The sequence below is a fragment of the Panulirus ornatus genome, chromosome 15 (genome assembly GCF_036320965.1).
Source record: "Panulirus ornatus isolate Po-2019 chromosome 15, ASM3632096v1, whole genome shotgun sequence".
NCBI classification, from domain to species: Eukaryota; Metazoa; Arthropoda; class Malacostraca; order Decapoda; family Palinuridae; genus Panulirus; species Panulirus ornatus.
In genome coordinates this window covers 36,370,964-36,398,019 of record NC_092238.1, presented here as the reverse complement: position 1 = coordinate 36,398,019, position 27,056 = coordinate 36,370,964, and positions in this window count along the sequence as shown.

The window sequence follows — 27,056 nt, the reverse complement described above, 5'->3', positions numbered from 1 at the left end:
AATAGGGGCAAAGGTAGCGGTAGGTTGCGCGCTGTTAGATAGATAGATAGATAGATAGATAGATAGATAGATGAAGAGAGAGAGAGAGAGAGAGAGAGAGAGAGAGAGAGAGAGAGAGAGAGAGAGAGAGAGAGAGAGAGAGAGAGAGAGATTCTTTCCAATGGGGTTGGTGTTTGGGGGTGGGATGGGGTTAGTGTTTAAAGGCCAACACTGGACAAGGTTGTGTGTACATGGGAAAGACAGATAGCAGGAGACCTAATGGTCCATAATGAGGGTATGTGCAGTTATTAATCATCTTTGTGGTAGGAATAGGATAGTGAAGCAGGAAGCTTCTCCTCCGTCCACCGCTCCCTCTGGCTCAACAGATGGAAGGATATAAAGAAAAAATTTAACTAAAAGGGAACACCATGTAATATGGACAGAGTTTATTGTCACGAGAATTTCAAGAGGAAAGTGTCAACTGAAAAGCTCCCTAACCTAACTCCAGTGTGTGTGTGTGTGTGTGTGTGTGTGTGTGTGTGTGTCTGTACGTACCAGCAGTGGTTCTGATGCTATGTACGTATGCCAACAAAAGATAGCACGGATGTCAAGAGTTACATGGAGGTGGCGATCATTGTAGTCCAGTTGACCCCTCTCTCCCCACAAACATGTCACGATATAACATCAAATTTCATCTCAAGTGTTTAGGGAACTTTAGTTCGGATCTCCGCTTTTTTCTTCTTGTTTTTATAGTGTATTTGAAGGTTGATGAACGCATTAAGGTAGGAGACCCATCAAAAGCGTCCCCTGTGTGAGCCCCGGTTGAGCTCCGCCGGCCCGTATATCTCACCTGCCTCCGGAAACATACAAAAACCTCATAAGTACGAAATTACGACGCTTTATAACTCGACGATCGGACCTTCTGGCTGCTGACCTAGCCCATAAGGGTCAGGTCAAAGGCCAGGTCGTCATTCCCAAGGGTCGTATGGTCGTGCTTAAGCTGAGGTCGCTCGGTCGTTCTTAAAGATCTGACCGTCGTGTTGAAGGTTCACACAGTCGTGCTCAAGGCTCGTCGTACAGTTGTGCTCAAGGCTCGTACAGTCGTGCTCAAGGCTCGTACAGTCGTGCCCAAGGCTCGTACAGTCGTGCTCAAGGCTCGTACAGTCGTGCTCAAGGCTCGTACAGTTGTGCTCAAGGCTCGTACAGTGGTGCTCAAGGCTCGTACAGTTGTGCTCAAGGCTCGCACAGTCGTGCCCAAGGCTCGTACAGTCTTGCTCAAGGCTCGTACAGTCGTGCTCAAGGCTCGTACAGTTGTGCTCAAGGCTCGTACAGTGGTGCTCAAGGCTCGTACAGTTGTGCTCAAGGCTCGCACAGTCGTGCCCAAGGCTCGTACAGTCGTGCTCAAGGCTCGTACAGTCGTGCTCAAGGCTCTTACAGTCGAGCTCAAGGCTCGTACAGTCATGCTCAAGGGTCGTGCAGTCGTACTTATGGGTCTCCTCGTCGTGCTAAAGGGTCGTGGTCAAGGCTCGCTTGGTCGTGTTTAAGGGTCGCGCCGTATTGCATAAAGGGGTTAAGTCAGTTCCTATCTCGCCTCGGAGAAAAGTTTCGCCAAAGAAATCAAGGTTTAAAATTACACCTTGGGCGGCCTCTCCCGCGAGTTATGAGAGCGTACAGAAGCTATGCAAATATGGGAACAACTTTTTAATTATATTTTGGAAAATCTTGAACTAATTCAATGTCGCTTGGGAGAGGACTCGGCTACGTATTCGTTCGACTCTCCGGGAAGTACCTGTGACGCCTGGTTGTTTGGTGAGGGCGACGAGGAACATGAAGAGAACCTCAACGAAGGACCAAAGTAAAAGAAACATACGACACGGGTCGCCACTAAGAATCAAAGAATGCCGACCAGCAGGTAGAAAAGCGCCTCTTTGACTTTGCCGCCCACGTCAGGAAGGTCCTGCCACCGCAAGTCAACCCAGGCCAAGTCGTGAAGCCATCCTGGCGCAGTGTCTCACAGGATCTCGATTCCCTTCCATCCTACGTAACCTTCTCAAAGGTCTGTCGATCAGGACGGTCTCAGGATTAGGTAAGTGTGGATCACACCTCACATCTGTCGCTGTAAATAGGCAAACCGGGTCATACTGGGGCGATGTGTGGTGGTAGGAGGGCTGAGGGATGAGGGTGAGGGCTGGAAGGCTACAGGGAGCTGGCACCAGCGGGTCCCCCTCCTCCTCCTCACCTGGTATACTGCCTGGAATTATGGATGCTGGAAATCCTGGAAAATCACGCTCAGGCTCATCTGAATTTCTAGCGCCATCACCTTGAAGGGGAGGGAAGGCGGGGAGGGGTGTTTGGAGAGGTGGGGAAGGAGGGTACGTGGGGGAAGGAGGGAGGGAGGATGACGCGGGAAGATTGTGTCGCGAGTTAGGGAAATAAGGGAGTGAGAGGTAGTGATGGGGCAGGGAGGCAGGCAGCCGTCTTAGGGAGGCTTAAGAGATGGGGAGAGGGTGGCCACTGGCACAGCTTTGGGGGCGGGGGGCGGCGAGGAGGCTGGGACTGTATGGGAAGGACAGATAACAGGGGACCTGATGCTCCATTATCTGCTGGCGGACAGTAATGGTATCCAAAGTTCTTACTGATATTAAGAGAAAGAGACAGGATGGTAAACCAGGAGGGGCCATCCCTTAAGAGAAAGAGAGGGGATGGTAAACCAGGAGGGGCTATTCCTTAAGAGAAAGAGACAGGATGGTAAATCAGGAGGAACCATCCCTTAGAAGAAAGAGATAGGATAGTAAACCAGGAGAGACCGTACCTCCCACAGCCCACTGGTAGCCGGTAGAAAAATAACTGAGACGGAACATCGTATGGCATGTAGCGAGTGTGCTACCACAGGAATTTTATGGGAAAGTTCAAATGGGAATATATTCTTCCTCTGCTGATGGTACGGGATTCTCTGTGGAGGCGAAAACCTGAAAACATAGAATCCTGTTAAAAAGCTGCAGGTTAATAAGAGTCCTAACGTATGTCTCCCTGAATAGGCTTATATACTGGAAACTGATGATACTGATAGAGTATTTACGTCGTCTTGATTGAACGTTATGACTGAGGAGCCGTTACGCTGGCAACGACTGGTGCCTGTTTATCCCGGTGCTCAGACAACTACTCCTGCTGAAGAGCCCTTTGGTCCACGTTAGCAGAGCGTCTCTAACCTTGAATCACTGTCTGATGTGACGGGATGAGGGAGGCGAAGAGATTGGGGAAAAGGGAGGGTTTTTAGGTATGGAGGTAGTGACACACACACACACACACACACACACACACACACACACACACACACACACACACACACGCACAGTGAAGCCTACGTGCAGGTGTTTGCTTGATGATGACAAGGTCAGTGGGGGAAGTGAATAGCGAGGAGGATTGCATCACCGTACAAGGGGACATTGACAAACACCAGAAGTTGGTCTGGTATGCGGTAGATTATCGAAAATTGACCCCAAGTAAATGAAAAAATGAATGGTCATCAGTGAAATAAGGCCTCGGAATGAATACCATGTGGCAGGCAGTGATCTGCAGGAATCTGTGTGTGTGTGTGTGTGTGTGTGTGTGTGTGTGGGAGAGGAACCTGACGTTTTCCTCAAACTATCGCCAGAGTCCCACTTTAGGAGAATAGTGAAGGAGACAAACTGTCTGTTTGCAAATATTCTTTTCCCTTCTCTTCACAACACCCCAATGCAACCCTGTAATGACGTGAAGATGGGCGTAACCTCCACTGTCATGGAAACCTCACATAATGTCACGTAATCTAGTTGTTTTATCCCCGCATCTTTCGAAGAACAGTTCACTTTCACTGTCTGCGTCATTGAACTGATGTAAAAAGTTAATGGTTGTGATCAGGTTTTGTGTGTGTGTGTGTGTGTGTGTGTGTGTGTGTGTGTGTGTGTGTGTGTGTGTGTGATTGCCTACGTGAGTGTGCTTAAGGTCATAAGCAAACATATTTGAATATCATGTATTTCATTGTAACCTTCTTGGTTTTCCTGTCTGGCCAGAAGAATCTTGGTGAACGATGGATGGAGACCTCCCTTCCCGTGCTTGGCCCACGCCTCCCGGATGTCCTCTCCCACGTGCCTCCCACCTGTTCTCTGGCACGTTCCTCCTTCCCTCTTCCACTCCCGCACCCATCCGTTACCCGACGTGTGTTCCTCCTCTCCCTTCTCACCTGTTACCTGACGCGTTCCACCTGTTTCAGCCACGGCCAAACTACTTAATTTGCTTCCCCGAGGCGGAGTGCCTGGTACCGGCCGGCCAGGCAGGGGTACTGATGCTCATACATACGCATTAGTGAAGGGGGGTGGGGGAAGAATACGCAGGGAAAGGGCATAAAGAGAGGGAAGAAGGGAGGGGAATGGAGCACTGGGTAACTGGGGGGAGGAGGGGACGAAGAGGAGGTTTCAGTTAACTTTCTGAACACGAAGATATGACTCCTGGTCATGATGACATGACAGTCTACCTGGATGTTAACGTTCAAGTCCATGGTCGTGCCTTTTTATACCCAAGCGTCGTACCGTCGTGCTCGAGGATAACACCGTGGTCCGTACCGTCGTGTTTCAGGGCCATACTGTGGTCTCAAAGGACCATAACTTCGTGCTTCAGGACTCTACTGTAGTCCCACAGGACCATAAGGTCGTGCGCTAGGGCCGTACCCTGGTTCCACAGGACCATAAAGTCATGTTCCAGGACCGTAACGTGGTCCCTCAGGACCATAAAGTCGTGTTTCAGGGCCCTACCGTGGTCCCCTAGGACCATACTGTCGTGCTTCGGAACTGGTGAAGGGTGAGGACAGATACATAACATCAGACGGGCGTCAGTCTCGTCTCCTCTCCTCACCTCGCTGCTCATGTCTTGTGTGTGTGTGTATCCATTGTCCCCTCGGGCTGGCTCCTGGCTCTCCTACCCTGCGTCTTCTAGTGGTACTGAGTGAACAGGTGTAGGGTTCTTAAGGGGAAGAGGGGATGTCTGTCTACCCATACCACTCACCTGACCCCACCAGAACACCTGTCTCTCTCAACTTCCTCTCTGATGATGTCACTCAACCACCTGGTTGGTTAGAATGGGTAGTTAGGCAATTCATGTCAGACTGCCGGGCTTCAAAAGAACCATTTGCTGTGTGATGATGATGATGCCCTCTAGCTCCATGCAGGAGTAGACAGAGGTGGAGAGACTTTTGTGGGAGTAGACAGAGGGGAGAGACTTTTGCAGGAGTAGACAGAGGTGGAGAGACTTTTGTGGGAGTAGACAGAGGGGAGAGACTTTTGCAGGAGTAGACAGAGGTGGAGAGACTTTTGTGGGAGTAGACAGAGATGGGGAGACTTTTGTGGGAGTAGACAGAGGGGAGAGACTTTTGCAGGAGTAGACAGAGGTGGAGAGACTTTTGTGGCAGAAGACAGAGGTGGAGAGACTTTTGTGGCAGAAGACAGAGGTGGAGAGACTTTTGTGGGAGTAGACAGAGGGGAGAGACTTTTGCAGGAGTAGACAGAGGTGGAGAGACTTTTGTGGCAGAAGACAGAGGTGGAGAGACTTTTGTGGCAGAAGACAGAGGTGGAGAGACTTTTGTGGCAGAAGACAGAGGTGGAGAGACTTTTGTGGCAGAAGACAGAGGTGGAGAGACTTTTGTGGGAGTAGACAGAGGGGAGAGACTTTTGCAGGAGTAGACAGAGGTGGAGAGACTTTTGTGGCAGAAGACAGAGGTGGAGAGACTTTTGTGGGAGTAGACAGAGGGGAGAGACTTTTGCAGGAGTAGACAGAGGTGGAGAGACTTTTGTGGGAGTAGACAGAGATGGGGAGACTTTTGTGGGAGTAGACAGAGGGGAGAGACTTTTGCAGGAGTAGACAGAGGTGGAGAGACTTTTGTGGGAGTAGACAGAGGGGAGAGACTTTTGCAGGAGTAGACAGAGGTGGAGAGACTTTTGTGGGAGTAGACAGAGGGGAGAGACTTTTGCAGGAGTAGACAGAGGTGGAGAGACTTTTGTGGCAGAAGACAGAGGTGGAGAGACTTTTGTGGCAGAAGACAGAGGTGGAGAGACTTTTGTGGGAGTAGACAGAGGGGAGAGACTTTTGCAGGAGTAGACAGAGGTGGAGAGACTTTTGTGGCAGAAGACAGAGGTGGAGAGACTTTTGTGGGAGTAGACAGAGGGGAGAGACTTTTGCAGGAGTAGACAGAGGTGGAGAGACTTTTGTGGGAGTAGACAGAGGGGAGAGACTTTTGCAGGAGTAGACAGAGGTGGAGAGACTTTTGTGGGAGTAGACAGAGGGGAGAGACTTTTGCAGGAGTAGACAGAGGTGGAGAGACTTTTGTGGGAGTAGACAGAGGGGAGAGACTTTTGCAGGAGTAGACAGAGGTGGAGAGACTTTTGTGGCAGAAGACAGAGGTGGAGAGACTTTTGTGGGAGTAGACAGAGGGGAGAGACTTTTGCAGGAGTAGACAGAGGTGGAGAGACTTTTGTGGGAGTAGACAGAGGGGAGAGACTTTTGCAGGAGTAGACAGAGGTGGAGAGACTTTTGTGGGAGTAGACAGAGGGGAGAGACTTTTGCAGGAGTAGACAGAGGTGGAGAGACTTTTGTGGGAGTAGACAGAGGGGAGAGACTTTTGCAGGAGTAGACAGAGGTGGAGAGACTTTTGTGGGAGTAGACAGAGGGGAGAGACTTTTGCAGGAGTAGACAGAGGTGGAGAGACTTTTGTGGGAGTAGACAGAGGGGAGAGACTTTTGCAGGAGTAGACAGAGGTGGAGAGACTTTTGTGGCAGAAGACAGAGGTGGAGAGACTTTTGTGGGAGTAGACAGAGGGGAGAGACTTTTGCAGGAGTAGACAGAGGTGGAGAGACTTTTGTGGCAGAAGACAGAGGTGGAGAGACTTTTGTGGGAGTAGACAGAGGGGAGAGACTTTTGCAGGAGTAGACAGAGGTGGAGAGACTTTTGTGGGAGTAGACAGAGGGGAGAGACTTTTGCAGGAGTAGACAGAGGTGGAGAGACTTTTGTGGGAGTAGACAGAGGGGAGAGACTTTTGCAGGAGTAGACAGAGGTGGAGAGACTTTTGTGGGAGTAGACAGAGGGGAGAGACTTTTGCAGGAGTAGACAGAGGTGGAGAGACTTTTGTGGCAGAAGACAGAGGTGGAGAGACTTTTGTGGGAGTAGACAGAGATGGGGAGACTTTTGTGGGAGTAGACAGAGGGGAGAGACTTTTGCAGGAGTAGACAGAGGTGGAGAGACTTTTGTGGGAGTAGACAGAGATGGGGAGACTTTTGTGGGAGTAGACAGAGGGGAGAGACTTTTGCAGGAGTAGACAGAGGTGGAGAGACTTTTGTGGGAGTAGACAGAGGGGAGAGACTTTTGCAGGAGTAGACAGAGGTGGAGAGACTTTTGTGGCAGAAGACAGAGGTGGAGAGACTTTTGTGGGAGTAGACAGAGGGGAGAGACTTTTGCAGGAGTAGACAGAGGTGGAGAGACTTTTGTGGGAGTAGACAGAGGGGAGAGACTTTTGCAGGAGTAGACAGAGGTGGAGAGACTTTTGTGGGAGTAGACAGAGGGGAGAGACTTTTGCAGGAGTAGACAGAGGTGGAGAGACTTTTGTGGGAGTAGACAGAGGGGAGAGACTTTTGCAGGAGTAGACAGAGGTGGAGAGACTTTTGTGGGAGTAGACAGAGGGGAGAGACTTTTGCAGGAGTAGACAGAGGTGGAGAGACTTTTGCAGGAGTAGACAGAGGTGGAGAGACTTTTGTGGCAGAAGACAGAGGTGGAGAGACTTTTGTGGGAGTAGACAGAGGGGAGAGACTTTTGCAGGAGTAGACAGAGGTGGAGAGACTTTTGTGGCAGAAGACAGAGGTGGAGAGACTTTTGTGGCAGAAGACAGAGGTGGAGAGACTTTTGTGGGAGTAGACAGAGGGGAGAGACTTTTGCAGGAGTAGACAGAGGTGGAGAGACTTTTGTGGGAGTAGACAGAGGGGAGAGACTTTTGCAGGAGTAGACAGAGGTGGAGAGACTTTTGTGGGAGTAGACAGAGATGGGGAGACTTTTGTGGGAGTAGACAGAGGGGAGAGACTTTTGCAGGAGTAGACAGAGGTGGAGAGACTTTTGTGGCAGAAGACAGAGGTGGAGAGACTTTTGTGGCAGAAGACAGAGGTGGAGAGACTTTTGTGGCAGAAGACAGAGGTGGAGAGACTTTTGTGGCAGAAGACAGAGGTGGAGAGACTTTTGTGGGAGTAGACAGAGGGGAGAGACTTTTGCAGGAGTAGACAGAGGTGGAGAGACTTTTGTGGGAGTAGACAGAGGGGAGAGACTTTTGCAGGAGTAGACAGAGGTGGAGAGACTTTTGTGGGAGTAGACAGAGGGGAGAGACTTTTGCAGGAGTAGACAGAGGTGGAGAGACTTTTGTGGCAGAAGACAGAGGTGGAGAGACTTTTGTGGGAGTAGACAGAGGGGAGAGACTTTTGCAGGAGTAGACAGAGGTGGAGAGACTTTTGTGGGAGTAGACAGAGGGGAGAGACTTTTGCAGGAGTAGACAGAGGTGGAGAGACTTTTGTGGGAGTAGACAGAGGGGAGAGACTTTTGCAGGAGTAGACAGAGGTGGAGAGACTTTTGTGGGAGTAGACAGAGGGGAGAGACTTTTGCAGGAGTAGACAGAGGTGGAGAGACTTTTGTGGCAGAAGACAGAGGTGGAGAGACTTTTGTGGCAGAAGACAGAGGTGGAGAGACTTTTGTGGGAGTAGACAGAGGGGAGAGACTTTTGCAGGAGTAGACAGAGGTGGAGAGACTTTTGTGGGAGTAGACAGAGGGGAGAGACTTTTGCAGGAGTAGACAGAGGTGGAGAGACTTTTGTGGGAGTAGACAGAGGGGAGAGACTTTTGCAGGAGTAGACAGAGGTGGAGAGACTTTTGTGGGAGTAGACAGAGGGGAGAGACTTTTGCAGGAGTAGACAGAGGTGGAGAGACTTTTGTGGCAGAAGACAGAGGTGGAGAGACTTTTGTGGGAGTAGACAGAGATGGGGAGACTTTTGTGGGAGTAGACAGAGGGGAGAGACTTTTGCAGGAGTAGACAGAGGTGGAGAGAGTATCGATTATATAGACGGAGTGGAGAGGCTGTCGAGCAAATAGACGGAATGAAGAAACTGTCGAGGGAATAGACAGTAAAAATAGGACCCAACACCTCGACTGTGTATGTAAGGACACCTTACCATAAGTATGCCTTCTGTGGGTGTTGGATGCTCATTTCTACCCCGCAGAGCTCATACTGTGGACGTGCAGTGTTAGGGGCTGATCAGCGAATGCAGAGAATGAGTACTGATGCGGCGGGGCAGAGACCTGGGGGGTATAAAAAGAGTAGATACACAGGAAGTAAACTGAAGGTGTTATAAAGAATGATATGTACTGTTAGAGATGGAGCGATCAAGGAAGATTACGGCTTGGTTGTTGGAAGGTTTAGGAAAGTGCGGATCATACAGCATCAGTGTTTGTTTGGTAAAAGGGAGATTTTTAGAGAGAGTCTGAGACACGGAGGTTGGCAGTTAAACACAATGAAGGATTTGACTGAAATGTGAAAGGCACCAAAATTAGAAAGATTACTGAGGCAGGAGGTTGATGAACTTTAAACATTATTTTTGGCTTGGAAGATCATACGCCACATGAAGAAGAAATGGAAAAGGAGGAAGGAGTGTTCATCATAAGATTACTGTAGGCTATTGAATTGCCATAGGCAAACTCTATGATGAAAGAGAGAATATTTGGTGAGACATCCAGTTATGGTTACTTTTCATATAGAGAGATCTAGCTAGTGGGTACTTAGGCAAGGTAAGAAACTGTAGGACGTGGTGGAATAGGATGGAGTGTAATAGGATATGACAGATCGAAAGAAGAGAGGGAGAAAGAGCCAAGAATACACTCAGAGGGCAAATGATGGGAGGAACCAAATGAGGCAAGAGGACGGAGTAACCCCACCAGCTCCGCAGAGAGGACGGGAGTGTTAGGAGATCGGAATGTCAGCCTAAATATAATGTACAGACATAGAAATGGATTAGTCGTTAATGGTAAAGAGCCGGTATTCAAGGATGGTAATAGGGATATTGCTGGAGCTGTGGAAACAAAGCTTTCCAAAGAGATAGGATCTCACTTTCCCTGCTCGGAGGGATACATGATATTAAGGAGGGACGGAGAAGACAGAGGAAGAGGAGGAGGATTGACCCTCAAGATAAAGAGATAATTATAAGTTTCACAAAGGAGCGGAAGATAGTCCATTCAGACGGTATATAATGTGAAGAGTAACTGTAGGAAATAAGTACATAGTGATGCTGATATTGTATGATCCAAAAGATCTTCACGATCCAGAAAATTACACAGTAGTGAAAAGGAAGGAACAGTCGAAAGGGTACATGAAGCAGTAAAAACACGCACTTCTCAGACGTTGTAAAGTACTGATGATGGGAGAGTCCGTCCATAGAGAGAGAGAGAGAGAGAGAGAGAGAGAGAGAGAGAGAGAGAGAGAGAGAGAGATAGACTTGGGGGAACTGAAATTCTCATGGTGACAGGAAGTCAAGGAGACGCCAGAGCTTTGAGGGTATACAGGAAATATTCTTGATATTCCTTCAGTAGGAGCATACGCAGACATTGGGAATATCATGTATGATATACTAGTCGGAAGAAATGTGAGAATATCCTGTATGACATACCACTGAGAAAAAAACGTGAGAATATTCTTTATAATTTACCATTCAGAAAACAAGTTAGAATATCCTATATGATAAACCATTTGGATAAAAAGTGATCACGTAATACGAGAGTTTCATTGCGTACTGAGTGACAGTAATACTGGAAAAGAAATATACTCGTGGAAACTCCACAAAACGAAGCAATTTCCTTGGTAACATAGAGCGGGAAACGGAGTCTACTAACCAGGATCCGGGGCTATAGGAAAAGGTTAGAGGCCTTGAATCCATCTATGATAGAAGATGACCTGATCACAACCTTTAAATCTAGAAACTTATTGGATGACGCCAGCAGTAAACAGTTCTTCGAAAGATGCAAGAATAGAACAGCCAGAGGAAATAACATGAAATCAAGCAAGAAAAGTTGAGAAAGGACGTAAAGAAGTATTTGTCTGGTGTAGGAGGTGCGGTGAATGAACCGAGAACACGGTTAATGCAGCATTATATATATATATATATATATATATATATATATATATATATATATATATATATATATATATATATATATATATATAGGAAACTGTAATAAAAGAGAATCTTCAAGAGATTAGGCCAGCAAGTGTAAAACTCCCACCCTGCACAGTACAAATAGGTGATAAATACCCATGTACGTCCACACACACGTAGGTACACCCATACACACGTAGGTACATCTGTACACACCTAGGTACACCTACGCACACGCAGGTGCACTTACAAACATTCAGGTACACTACACACACGTAGGTACACCCAAACCCACACAAACCTAGGTACACCCACACACACACGCAGAGACGCCCATACACGTGCGGGTACACCCATATACACCCAGGTACACCCACACACACGCAGAGACACCCATACACACACGGGTACATTCACACACACACCCAAGTACCCCCAAACACACCCAGGTACACCCACACACACGCAGAGACACCCATACACACGCGTGTACACCCTCACACACCCAGGTACATCCACCTACACGTAATTATACCCACACACAGCCAGGTACACCCACACACACACAGGTACACCCATGCACACACGGGTACACCCCCACACACACACCCAGGTACACCCGCACACTTGCAAGTGCACCCATACACACGCGGGTACGCCCACACACACCCAGGTACACCCACCCACAGGTAGGTATACCTAAACACACCCAGGTACACCCATACACACCCAGGTACACCCACACACACCCAGGTACACCCACACACCCAGGTACACCCGTACACACGCAGGTACACCCTCACATACACAAGTACATCCAAATACACCCACGTACATCCAAACACACCCAGGTTCACCCACACACACCCAGGTATATCCACACACACCCAGGTACACCCCCCACACACACATACACACACACACCCACCCGGATACTCTCACACACACCCAGGTAGGTACACCCACACACACACACACACAAAAGCGCACACACATAGGTACACCCACACACACACACACATACCCAGGTACACCCTCACACACCCAGATACACCCATACACACCCAGGTATACCCAAACACACCCAGGTGCACCCACACACACACACACACACACACCAAAGTACATCCACCTACACGTAAGTATACACACACACACACACACCCAGGTACACCCACACACACCCAGATACACCCACACCCACACCCAGGTACACCCACACCCACACCCAGGTACACCCCAGCCGGCCAGGCCTCCCCGAGCGACCATAATTCTCGTTGATTTGTTTGACTCGGGCGCAACAAAGAGACGTGATTTGAATGGCTGAGGACGCTGGCCTCCTGGGTAATATAATGTGGGGTGGGGGGAGCCGCCCCTCCCTGTCACGCCCTTTGTTTTACTGGTAGGGGGAGAGGGCAGCGTAGGGGGGGGATGGTCTGAAGGGCACGGGTGGAGGGCGTAACAAGGGGGGAAGGTGAAGTATGAGGGAACTGATGGTAGATATCATGGAGTTGAGGGGAGAGAAGGGAAGTGTGGCGGTGCTGGGGTAGTAATGTACTACTGGAGGTGCGGGAGTGCGCGGGATCGGCAGATCACAGAGGACGTGATGGTCCCTGATGAGGTCAGTTACTGAGTTCCGAATCTACACGAGCAGAGACAAAGGTAGGGGAGCAGAATGCTCCTCCCTCATCCACCAGGCAGATTCAGACAGAGTAACCGGCAAGAGAAAAAAAAGAAAGAGGAGACCCATGTCGTACGTGGAGAGTAGAGTGTCAGGCCAATGCTATAGGAAAGTATAAGAATCCTATCCTATGTAAGTCTGATGCCGGAGCGGGACACTCCAGGGAGGAGGCTCAGACTTGTAAGAAGGCACAAAGTTGAAACTGCGTGTTAACTTGAAATTCAGATGTGTCTTCTATTCCCCCCCCCCCCCCCCCCCCCCCCCCCTCGACCAGGTTTGGTTACTGGTAATCGATGCCAGTGAAGTATTGGTCGAGTCCTGGTCTATAGGTAATTGTTTCCAGTAATGGTGAAACGGCCATTTATACCACAGTACTAAGCCTTGTCTTTTATGGCTAAGAAGCTTGGAGGTTGTTATTTAAGACGAGCAATGAAATGCGAGCGTCAGAAGTGAGGAGGAACACCTCGCCAGGAAAGTTGTACACATAGACACCAGTTGGTTGGTACGCGACCTGTGGGAAGTGCCTAGAATACGCCGGAAAACCAGTGTTGTTCGCGCGCTTTCAGAAACGCGAACAACAGAGGAACGGACTGGAACGTACCTCAGCCGAGATGAATGGTGTGCACTGGCGAGGCGCGATCACTGTGAGATAATGGTGTACCAGGAGGAAGGTGAACAGGGAGGTGAACAGCTGTTCTTTGTACTTGTTCTGGTTCTTTCTTTTTCTCCCATTTTCGTCGTAGATTAAGTTTGTTAACCATAATTGAGTAGTGTTTTCGAAGCGAGGTCAGACCAGGGCATTGCAAGGCATGTGTATTGCACCATTTCATCGTTTATATGTATGGTCAGGTACCTATCATTCTGTTTGCTTCTTCATATGAAGGTAGACATTGTCTGGCTTACTTAGGGACATTGGTAATTTTCGTTCTAATTTTTTTTTCTAACTGTATATCTCACAGTATGTTACTGAACATTTTATATCCATAACGTATTTCTTTCGTCAAAATGCATCCGTCTGCATTCATCTACGTGGAAATCCCATTTGCTTTCGTCTCCCACAACTCCATCAGTTTGTCCAAATCAGTCTTATTACCCCCCAGGCAGTAGCCTTTCTGTGACTAGGCTTCATTTCCTAATTTCAAGTCATTGGCAGTGTTTGAATTTCTGTTGGCGAGTCCTATCGCTGGTTCATTAGTATGGACGCTGAAAAAGTGTGGGACCGAGGAGTGAGCCTTGAGGTACTCCATTTGTTATACTGATCCAGCCGGGTCCTTCCCTTTGTGATTGATACCACTAGTGGTTTTCCGTCTGTGAACTACACTGCTGTCCATACCCAGATCCGATTTCGTATGACGTGGCTTTGTTGTTAATTCTTACATTTTTTATGTGGTCGTTTATCGATCTTTTTTTTTTTGGAAGTCTGAATGTATAACATCTAAGGGTACTTTGGAATCCCATTTGATATGTATTTTTTTTTCATACTATTCGCCATTTCCCGCGTTAGCGAGGTAGCGTTAAGAACAGAGGACTGAGCCTTTGAGGGAATATCCTCACTTGGCCTCCTTCTCTGTTCCTTCTTTTGGAAAATTAAAAACGAGAGGGGAGGATTTCCAGCCCCCCGCTCCCTTCCCTTTTAGTCGCCTTCTACGACACGCAGGGAATACGTGGGAAGTATACTTTCTCCCCTATCCCCAGGGATAATATATATATATATATATATATATATATATATATATATATATATATATATGTGTGTGTTTGTGTGTGTGTGTGTGTGTGTGTGTGTGTGTGTGTGTGTTTGTGACTTGATATTTCATTTTGATTCGTTAAACGTGATCAGGTATTACGAAGATCGTTGATGACCGGTTGTTACGTGACCATCTTTCAAAACACAGTTTATATTATCCTAAATTACTGTTTCGAACATGACTCATATGTGATGGAGCGGTAGTTTGTAGTGCATTCTTTCCCTTTATGTTAGATGAAACGACCACTAAATTCCCTAATCATGGCCTTTCATTAACGCTCTCTCTATATATCCTAAGCCAGGTACCCAATTTATCGTCCAACCTCTAGGAGAGGAAGGACAGCTAGGTTAACTACGGACCGACTGATTATCTAACGCCCGTCTTTAAAAACAGGGTTAAATTTGCGAAGTTCCAGTCATGCGAGACTACCCCTTTTCGCTGTGAAATACAGCGTATCTGAAGTTCTTATAGTTTCCTTCATGTTGTGAGAGGTCCTTCGTTATTTGATTCTCCTTTTCTTCCCACAATCATCTCGTAATCTTATGTCCACATTTGGGTCCTCTGGTTTGAAACCTGATTTAAACGATCTTCATTAAATGTCTATTACGAGTAATTGAATCATTAATTAGTCATCCATATCTCCCTCACCACCTCTCTTTTTCTGGGAAGGAGCGTAACGGAGGCGCTGTAATGGTGATGTGAGGAGGTTGGTGGAGGAGGAGGGATGTGATAGCGAGTGGAGGGAGGACCATGATGGGGGTATTTGTTTGAGGAGGAGGAGGAGGAGGAGGGGGTCGTGTGGGTGCTGGTGAAGGCGTGTCATGGGGAGGCGCCAGAGGCTGTCACAGGATACAGGGGATGATGGTGCACTGGGGTATCATGGAGTAAATGGGTATGGGGTGTCATGGTGACTACAAGGTCGATAATGGGTGAAGGGTGACGTGTGAGGAATTCGTCGAGGTGAGCCAAGGAAGGAAGGTAGGAAGGGGAGATGTGTGTGTGTGTGTGTGTGTGTGTGTGTGTGTGTGTGTGACCGGACTCCACCCGCACGTGGTAATAGAGTGTGGGGCAAAATCTCTTTCCACAAGGCTGCATCATCGTCGGGAGGAACATTATTGTCGAGGGCCTTCTCGTCGTAAAAGATCCCACCTTTACCTGCTTCTGCGTAAAGCGCAACCTCGAAAAGGGATCTTAGTGTTACATTGTAAATATATATATATATATATATATATATATATATATATATATATATATATATATATATATATATATATATATATATATACATGTTTTTATACTATTCGCCATTTCCCGCTTTAGCGAGGTAGCGTTAAGAACAGAGGACTGAGCGTTTGAGGGAAATCCTCACTTGGCCCCCTTCTCTGTTCCTTCTTCTGGAAAATTAAAAACGAGAGGGGAGGATTTCCAGCCCCCCCCCCCCCCCCCCCTTTAGTCGCCTTCTACGACACGCAGGGAACACGTGGGAAGTATTCTTTCTCCCCTGTCCCCAGATATATATATATATATATATATATATATATATATATATATATATATATATATATATATATATATATATATATATTTTCCCTTGGGATAGGGGACAAAGAGTGCTTCCCACGTATTCCCTGCGTGTCGTAAAAGGCGACTAAAAGGGGAGGGAGCGGGGGGCTGGAAATCCTCCCCTCTCGTTTTTTTTTTTTTAATTTTCCAAGAGAAGGAACAGAGAATTGGGCCAGGTGAGGGTATTCCCTCAAAGGCCCAGTCCTCTGTTCTTAACGCTACCTCGCTAATGCGGGAAATGGCGAACAGTTTGAAAGAAAGAAAATATATATATATATATATATATATATATATATATATATATATATATATATATATATATATATATATATATATATATATATATGTGAATAAGAGCAAGGTTATTAGGTACAGTAGGGTTGAGGGTCAAGTAAATTGGGAGGTGAGTTTGAATGGAGAAAAACTGGAGGAAGTGAAGTGTTTTATAGATATCTGGGAGTGGATCTGGCAGCGGATGGAACCATGGAAGCAGAAGTGGACCATAGGGTGGGGGAGGGGGCGAAAATTCTGGGAGCCTTGAAGAATGTGTGGAAGTCGAGAACATTATATCGGAAAGCAAAAATGGGTATGTTTGAAGGAATAGTGGTTCCAACAATGTTGTATGGTTGCGAGGCGTGGGCTATGGATAGAGTTGTGCGCAGGAGGATGGATGTGCTGGAAATGAGATGTCTGAGGACAATGTGTGGTGTGAGGTGGTTTGATCGAGTAAGTAACGTAAGGGTGAGAGAGATGTGTGGAAATAAAAAGAGCGCGGTTGAGAGAGCAGAAGAGGGTGTTTTGAAATGGTTTGGGCACATGGAGAGAATGAGTGAGGAAAGGTTGACCAAGAGGATATATGTGTCGGAGGTGGAGGGAACGAGGAGAAGAGGGAGACCAAATTGGAGGTGGAAAGATGGAGTGAAAAAGATTTTGTGTGATCGGGGCCTGAACTTGCAGGAGGGTGAAAGGAGGGCAAGGAATAGAGTGAATTGGAGCGAGGTGGTATACCGGGGTTGACGTGCTGTCAGTGGATTGAATCAAGACATGTGAAGCGTCTGGGGTAAACCATGGAAAGCTGTGTAGGTATGTATATTTGCGTGTGTGGACGTATGTATATACATGTGTATGGGGGGGGTTGGGCCATTTCTTTCGTCTGTTTCCTTGCGCTACCTCGCAAACGCGGGAGACAGCGACAAAGTATAAAAAAAAAAAAAAAAAAAATATATATATATATATATATATATATATATATATATATATAGCAATTGATATGATATAGTAAGGTATACGTCTATATACAATGGCATGAAGACCCCTATAGAACATACAAATATGTACGTGTTTCATCCAACCATCTCTCAGGACGTTTCACATGATAACATGAATACCTTGTAACACGACGCGTGATGAATGGCTTCCTTATGTGAACCTTCATGATCACATGTTGAACTCCTTGTGTCCGGATCAAACAGGATCCGCTTTATCCGGTACAGCGTCCGTCTCAGGAGGTTCCACTGTACCATATGGCTTACCGTACCTCTGTATCAGAGTGCCACTGTACCTGGAGTCCTACTGTCCGTAATACAGAAGAGCCATTATATCTAGATACTTCATGGTCGTCCTAAGGAAGTGGTGCTGTAGCCGGCATCTCAAAGTGTCCGGCTTAGGAGAAGGTGGCCCGTGTGAACATACTGGCTTTACCGTCCGTCTTGGGGAGGTGCCGCCGTACGCGTACCGGCCGTCTTAGGGAGGCGCCACTGTGACGAGGTGGTCGGGGTGGGCAACTTTACTGTGTAGGTTCATTAACACGGTGCTCGCCCTGGGAATAATAACATGTGATTTACGTCATAGAGGACGTCTGGTGAAGAGGGAGGGAGGGAGGGAAGGGAGGGAGGGAAGGGAGGGGAAGGGAGGGGAGAGGAATACTGGAAACTGCTCACGTGGGCCCCAGGGAGGGAGGGGCGGGGTTATGATGTGAGGAGAGCCCGATGAGGCAAGCGCCACCTCTGTATCCCGAGGGGAGGGAGGCGTGGTGAGGAGAGGAAGACAAGGTGAGGGGAGGAAGACAAGGTGAGGGGGGCGAGGGAGGAAGACAAGGTGAGGGGGGAGGGAGGAAGACAAGGTGAGGGGGGGGAGGTTGTTGAGGAGAGAAAGGGGGGAATAGGTGAGGAGAAGAGGGAAAGGTGAGGGATGGTTAGTGAGGGGATACATGCAAGGCGAGGGGAGTTTAGTGAGGAAAGAACGATGAAAGGAGGGAGGAGGTGAGGTTTAGTTAGTGAGGAGAAAGAAGTAAGGTAAGGGGTGGTTAGTGAGGGGAGGGAGGTAAGGTAAGGCGTGGTTAGTGAGGGGAGAGAGGTAAAGTAAAGGGGTGGTTAGTGAGGGGAGAAAGGTAAGTTGAGGGGTGCTTAGGGAGGGGAGAGATGCAAGGTGAGTTGTGGTTAGTGAAGGGTAGAGAGGTAAGATGAGGGTTGGATAGTGAAGGGAGAGAGGCAAGGTGAGGGGAGGTTAGCAAGGGGAGTGACGAGGTAAGAAGGAGAAAGGCGACGTGAGGGGTAGAGTAAGCCAGCAGGGTCAGACAGTCGTGTATGTGAGGGTCAGGCTACATGTGAGGGTCAGGCTACACCAGACCTGCTGACATCTGGTGGTAGTTTATTCCAATGGTTTACGTAACGACCATTAAAAAAAAAAAAACTTTTTACCCACATTAGTGTAACATCTTGTGGGAAAGGTAGGGGGTTAGTGTGGATGTTGTGGGTAGAGTAGGTAAGGGTGGTGGGTATGTGAGGGTGTGGGGAGGGGAGAGGTAAGAGTAGCGGGTAGGTGAGGGTAGGAAGGGTAGGTAAGAGAAATGGGTAGGTGGAAGTAGGGAGGGAGAGGTAAGAGTCGTAGGTAGGTGAGGGTAGGGAGGGAAGGTAAGAGTAGTGAGTAGATGAGGGTAGGGAGGGGAAGTTACAGTATGAGAGGGGAAAGTGAGGGGGAGGTAGATAAAAGGGGTAAAGTTGTCCCCTACGGCTGGTGTCCCCTGCTAACTTCTTAATCTACCTGTCTCTCTCGCCAACAGTTAACGAGGCTTGTGTCTCCCTCACCTGCCTGCCCTCCCGTGCCGTGGGTCAGCACCCGGCCCGCCCGTACCGGGGGTTCAGCGCCCGGCTCACCTGTACAGCGTATCGTGCAGGAGAAGCACAGGAATTGTAGATCTCCTCGTGTCATGACACCTTAGCTATATATCCTGATATTACTTGGGGTGTTACCTGACCCCGCCTGCCTCTGGCTACAGAAGGGCGCCATCAGCGTGGGGTGAGTCGTCGTCTGATGAGGAAAAGTGGGTGTCGCCTCGCTGAAGACCTTCTCGTTGTAGAGGAGTCCAGGCCATACTTTCCATGCTGCTGGAAGTCGCGCAGCCTAAAAGAGCTGCAGGAGGTTCCTGGAAAAGGGGGTTCCTGGATTGAAAGGGATCTAAGGACAATTATATGATAATTATGAGTAAGATAAGATTATTGTTTGGTGGTACGAGGGTAGCGGAGAGAGAGAGAGAGAGAGAGAGAGAGAGAGAGAGAGAGAGAGAGAGAGAGAGAGAGAGAGAGAGAGAGAGAGGTAAGTGTAGTGGCCAAACACAAGAGCCGTGAAGGCCAGCTCTCGTACTCCGTGCTTTGTAAACCATTCACGGGGTAACTTGTCTGTTTCGGGGCCTTAAGTGTTGCTCTTCACGGCGGATGCGTTTCAAGATATTGCACGAGGTTAGATAGTGTGGCTTGCCTTTCAATGCCAAGGTTTAGGGTGCTTACAGGCTAGTAATGCCTAGGTGATAATAGGCTTTGGAGATTTGTGAGTTTTCGTCAGTTACAGATCGTCACACATGCGTTCGTAAAGCACTGGTCAGATTCATCTAGAGATTTACTGAAAATTATATAGTCCTGTATTATATTCGGTTACAGAGAGAGAGAGAGAGAGAGAGAGAGAGAGAGAGAGAGAGAGAGAGAGAGAGAGAGAGAGAGAGAGAGAGAGCAAGCGGGGGTATCTTGGGCAATCCATGTAAATTAATAGAGTTAGGACAAGTTAAGGTTGGTGTCTGGCCGTGACCTGGGTTGCAGGTGTTCTGGGGAGGCTAGCGGGGGACTGGTGCGACCTGGGGTGGAGGTGAACTAGGGAGGTGGCTGAGGGCTGGCTGTGTGGTGTGACCTGGAGTGCAGGTGTGCTGGGGAGGATGGCCTGGGGACAGGTGTAACATAGGGTGCAAGACCAGAGCTAACCAATGTAATATAACGCCCAGGGTTAGCCTCCAACAGCCAGGATTCGAACCCAGGATCTTTTGCGTGGTTGTCGATAACGCTAACGGCTAGGCTGTGATCGTCCCTAATAGGGAAATGACTACTCGATTACAAGTAATCGAATACCCTTCGTCTCACATCCATGAGGAACGGGGTCTACACTGGTCAAATCCCATCAGGCTCACATTACCAGCAGCTAGCAGTTTACAGAACCTTGCTGTACAAACGCAGAACATGAATATAGTGCAAATGAACGCGCATTTTCATAGAACACACAATACCCTCCAACAGCTAGGATTCGAACCCAGTAAGGTTCTGCTAACTGCTGGTAATGTGAGCCTGATGGGATTTGAAAGGTTCCTTCTGTTTCTCTTGTCTGTCATAGCAGTAAGAAGCGCTTGTGAAAAGCCGAAACTCTATCGGATTTTCAAGGGAGCGCTGCGATCAGTAACAGGGAAGGGATAGACTCCTTTGAAGTGAGAAGGTCTTTGACGAAATCGTACACCTTTACGTCCACTGACGATGATACAAACACACCAAAGGTGACTTTACCCTGGCGCAACCACGTGCACGTGGAGTCACGTAAAGTCTGTATGTATAAGGTAAATGTGTAACATTGCCCACTTCTGAGGAAACTTATTCCCCCCCTCCACTGGCGGGGTTCGAACCTCCGTGCCGGTAGTCCGCCGAAAGGGGAGGCAGGAACAATAATGCAGTGTTTACACCTATCCTAGAATGGAGGTTGTTATGTATTTAGATGAATGTTGACGATGTTCTCGATAGTTGGGGATGAGGGCTGTCCATGTAGCGGTCTGTACCAGGTGGGATGGGTTCGATGTGGCTGTGGTGCCGGACTGCATCCCAGGGGCGGGGGATTTCAGATGGCAGGAGGTGACGGTGGCGGGGGACGGTCTTGGTCACATATTTGTGTGTGTGAACAAAAAACTGTTAGAAATTTACTTACGGTTTTAATGCATAGTTACGAATACGTTGCCATACGAAAGATGTGTTTGCATGTGTGAATTATTTTCCTGATGTATATGGGCGTTCGCACGTGCGTGCGTGTTGTGTATGTACGTGATCGTGTCCGCGTTATAAGCAAATGACTTGTTTATTTGTTTACCGCAGCGATTTCTCAGATTGTCGGGATAAAAGGATAACTGGATGTTACGTGAAGCGTAGAGTGTGCGTGATGGGGTCATGTGCATTGATCCTACACTCAGTAGTAATGCACCGCCCACAAAATGGCTCACTGTGGCATCAAAGGCGCTGAGTCAAACAGTTTTGGCGAACACAGAATTATACAGTATGTTATTATCTTCATTTTTCCCCCTAACACAAAGAAAAACATGGACATAGAGTCTTTTTTTTTGGTGATATTCAGGTTTATGCATTGTGTAAATTACTGTGCAATAACAGCTGGTGAAAACTGGTTACCTGAATTTATTTGCTGTTTAGTGATGCGGGTGGTGTGCGCTGGGCTGGACGGTCGCCAGGAGAACCTGGTGAACGTTTGGGCTCGTCCGTGTACATCCTGGGGAAGGAGATAGTGTCTTTGTCTCTTTATGGGTCGGTTTGTTGATGCTAGGCGGGGCGAGAGCTGGCTCCTCCTTGGCTATAGTAGGTTGAGGACCGCAGACGCCAAGGATGAGGTCGAGGTCAACCCCCTGTTAAGGAGGTGCTGATCTGTGGAGGAGGACCTGACCTGTGGAGAAGAGCTGACCTGTAGAGGAGGGGGCTGACCTGTGGTTGGAGCAGGGGCTGACCTGTGGAGGAGGAGCTGACCTGTGGATGGAGCAGGGGCTGACCTGTGGAGGAGGAGCTGACCTGTGGATGGAGCAGGGGCTGGCCTGTGGAGGAACTGACCTGTGGAGGAGGAGCTGACCTGTGGGTGGAGCAGGGGCTGACCTGTGGAGGAGGAGCTGACCTGTGGAGGAGGGGCTAACCTGTGGATGGAGCAGGGGCTGGCCTGTGGGGGAGGGGCTGACCTGCGGGGTGAGAGGTTGATATCCAGGGGGGGGTGTGGTCGAGGCCGACCCAGCCCGGCCGCCCAGATCCTAGCAGGGTTGTGACGGTGTGGGCGACCAGAGGGAGGTGACCTGTGCCCGTGTGTGGACGCTGGTGGAGAGAGAGAGAGAGAGAGAGAGAGAGAGAGAGAGAGAGAGAGAGAGAGAGAGAGAGAGAGAGAGAGAGAGAGATGGAGAGGAGAGTGGCTCACCTGGGCCCCGGGGGAGTCACCAGTGCCAGAGAGCCACATCCTTCCACTCTGTCGCTCGCCGGTGCCACTACCTGTGATATATGACTCCCTGTGCCGCAGGGCCTTCCCGACCCACCCTCTCCCCGCCAGGTAATCGACCTTACCTACGGGAGACACAGAGGCGAAGGCCAGCGCTGACTCTGGCCGGGGCTTGCGTACAACTGACCGGCTACCTGTGCTGCATTGTTATTCGGCCGGCGGCCCGGCCGGGAGTTCATGACGCCGCCGGGGCAGGTTTGGACCCTGTGGCAGGGGACGACAAGGGCGGAGGTGGCGGGCTCGGCGATGCCGGCTTAGGCTCCCGGGGTCGCGTGTAAAAACCGGGATGGTGGCCGTGCAATCAGTGCCGGGGTGACACTGGTAACAAGCTGTAGAGTCGTCACGACCCCCCCGGGACCACCGCCACCACTACCCACTACTCCCCCATCCCCACCAACACCCACTACTCCTCCTCCACCACCAACACTCACTGCCTCCCGCCTTCCTCCCTCCCTCACCACTACCCGCTGCCCAACCCCTCTCCCCCCAAAACCACGATCCGTCACCCCCTCCTACATCACTACCTCTCCCCATCATCTACCAACACCACCATTCCCCGTTGCCCCCTTCTCTGGTCACTACCACCACCACCACCCACTCCCACTCTCCCCCTACCACAACTGTACCACTGGCTCCCCCTCCATTACCATCGCCACCACCATCTGCTCTCCCTGCCCCAGCATCCACCATCACCCGATACCCCCTTCCCATGCCGCTACGACCACGCGCTACCACCTCTTCCTCAGACCACAACCACCCATTACCCCCTTCCCTTTTACCACTACCACCACTTTCTCCCCACTCCCCGGACGCTACCACCCATTACCTCCTCCCTCTGCCACAACCACCACCAACATTTGCCACCCCTCCCTCCTACAATCACCTGCTACCTCCTTCCCCATTCCCTCATATTTCCATCCTTCCGTACTCCTCGTCCCTCCTTCCCTCCCTCTACCTTTCTGACCTCTCACCCACCAGTCCTTTCTTCTCTACCCTCCACCCTCCTCTCCCTCCCTTTCTTCCCCTTCCTTCTCTCTCACCCATCACTCTATTCTGTACCCGCCTCCCTCATTCCCCCTTCCTTATCTCTCACCCACCACTCCTTCGATCTTTACCCTCCCCCTTCCACTCTCCCCCTCTCCTGACCTTCCTTCTGTACCCTTCCTTTCTCCCTCCTTACCCACCATTGACTCTCCTACCTTCCCTCCATTACAACATCATCCACCAAGTCCCTCATCTGATCCCCATCCTCACCCCTCACCAAATGTTCTCTCTCCTCACACCTTTCCCTCCTTGCTTTCCTTCCATCATCCGGCAATTCCCTCCCGTCTTATCCTCCCTCCCTCACCTCCAGGGCTCTTCCGTCCACACCCCCGAGGGTACAAACCTCAGACGGTATATTGCCTGGTCCTCAGCTACGATGGTACGAATCTTGAAGAGCACGACCGTCCGATCCATAAGTATGATGACCTGAATTTTGACCTGACTCCTAAGGGTCAGGTCAAAGGCCACGCCGTCACCAGGTATCATACCTCAGATTCGAAATGTCGTACACACGAGAGGTACGATCGCCCTCAAGGATCATACCGTCGGCCCTCTTGCTCAAGGATCGTGCCGTCGTACTCAAGGGTCGTGACGTCCTCCTAGTCAGGGATCGTACTGTCGTATTCAAGGATCGTACCATCGTACTCAGTGATCGTACCGTCCTACTCAAGGATCGTACCGTCCTACTCAAGGATCGTACCTTCTTACTCAAGGATTGTACCGTCCTACTCAAGGATTGTACCGTCCTACTCAGGGATCGTACCGTCCTACCCAGCGATCGTACGGTCTTACTCAAGGATCGTTCCGTCCTACTCAAGGATCGTACCGTCCTATTCAAGGATCGTACCGTCCTACTCAAAGATCGTACCGTCGTACTCAAGGATCGTATCGTCTTGCTCGAGGATCATACAGTCGTACTCGAGAATCGTGCCATCGTGTTCGAGGGTTTAATTCTCAGTCTTATGTCAATGACGTCATAATTTCGTTCGTGTAAGATTTAGCGTGGACGATGACGTCAGAAAACGGGATAATCCGGTTTAAAGTTCAGAATTTTATGCCATAAACCTTGATTGGTTTTGACGTTTGTCATTTGGGAGTGGAGGGTGCTGGCGGGGGAGGAGAGGAGGGGAAGAGTCATGGCTCCATCCCCGGCTGGTGACGGTGTTTTGGTGATCACCAAGATTGTGCGGACGCGTGGTGGTGCTGCGCCAAATGTGGTGGTGTGGAGTGGTGGTGCTGGTGGTTGGAGAGCCACGGTGGTGGTGATGATGGTTGGTGGTGGTGAGGTGGTGATGATGGTTAGTGATGGTGAGGATGGTGACTGTTGTGTGGTGGTGAGGACGGTGACTTGGTGAGATGCATCATCATCATCATCACTACGACAATAGTGATGATGTGAGGGGGTGTGTGTACTGACGCCAGTGATGATAATGAAGTGCGTGGTGATGATGATGTTGATGATGATGACAGTGATGGTGACTGGTGGTCCTGCTGAAGATGGTGATGGTTTGTGCGGACGATAGTGTTCGCCGTCCGTCTCATTAGCAGTGATGTAGTGTAGTGAATGAGTGATTTTGTCAGAATGATTGATGGAAATGATGAATTAGTTGACTAGGGTGATGAGGCTAGTGCCCAGTTAGGGAGAAAACGGGGAGGGGATCAAGTTGGTATTATATATATATATATATATATATATATATATATATATATATATATATATATATATATATATATATATATATATACACATCCAGTCATCCTTACGTACATACATACATACATACACACATACATACATACCAATGATGGCACTATAATTCAGAGAGCTATGTTACAGGGAATGTGTCCACCATGGAAGAGAGAGGAGTAAGGGGTGACTTGATTATAACCTTCAAGACTCTAAACCAGCTTGAGGACGTGAGCAGAGCAGTTCTTCGAAAGATGCCGAGACTGAATAACCATAACATGGATCTGATCAGGAGACTTGAGAGCAAAGACGTAAGGAAGTACTTTTACATCACGAGAGTATTGGAGGATGGGAATAGACTGAGTGATGAAGCCGTGAATGTAAACAGTATACAAAAATTTCAAAAGTTATCTGATAATCGAGAGAGTCCAAGAGATGTGGTCTCCACAAGCGTAGATCTCCCTTCCCTTGCTGTGCGAATAGCTAACTTCGTAAATACATATATACATGCATACATATATACACACATATACATATATATACACACACAGCCATATATATCTCCGATGTTTATACAGAGGTAACATCAAAGGTACACACACACTCGGTCTCCCTGCTTCTCTATGATTAGCCAATACCTTCAGGGCCGCTTCTTACACCCTCTGGGACCTGCCGCTTGCCGGCAACGAGGTCTATAGGTGGTGGTGCCTCCCCACTTCCAGCTGACCCCACTTCCAGCTGACCCCACTTCCAGCTGACCCCACTTCCAGCTGACCCCACTTACATCATGATTTCTGATGTAATCCCCCCTCCTACCCCCACCTACACGTACACAGTGACCTCTGGTGTCATCTTCATGTACACCGTGACCTCTGATGTCACCCTGTGTAGAGTGACGTGTGCGATGGAGTGTGGAGTGTGACAGCCACGTACAGTTTATGTAGAGTGTCGCGTGCGATGGAGTGTGGAGTGTGACAGCCACGTACAGTTGCTGGTATAAACGTCCTCCCCATGTATGCCAGAGTTCAGAAGTCTTGCCTAAACCTAAACCTAAATGTACATTACACAGCAAGTAGTGTCAACCCCCATGTACGTCCACGTACAGTTACTGGTACTTGTGCCAGGTCCAAGTGGTTGAAGGGCACTTTCGATGGTGACCAAACGGACAGACTTTGGGAGGGGTGTGTTGTAGGGTTCTTGAAAGTACAGTGAACAAGGGAAAGGAAGGAAAAGAAGGAGGATATTAGAACCCAGGAGTTTCAGGGTCAAACTCTCAATATACAGTTCCTTCTGGGTCGTACATCGACTACCAGAGTCGTGTGGTATACCTTCCAGGCAACATGGCGCTTCGAGTATCACCACTACTGAAGTCGAAGCTCCTAGTTCGACTTCGACTCCAGGTGGGATAGCCACAGCGAGGCGGAGTCGCTACAACAGGCGAATCGTAGCTGGTGAAAGGTCAGCAGATTGTGTAGGTCCCCTAGGAAGGCTTGTGTGCTGAGAGTGTCGGGTGTAAGAGTAAGGTGTACTAGGAAGTTAGGAGGTGTAGAATTAAGGTGCTGTAGCGACGTAGAGGTGCAAGTGTAT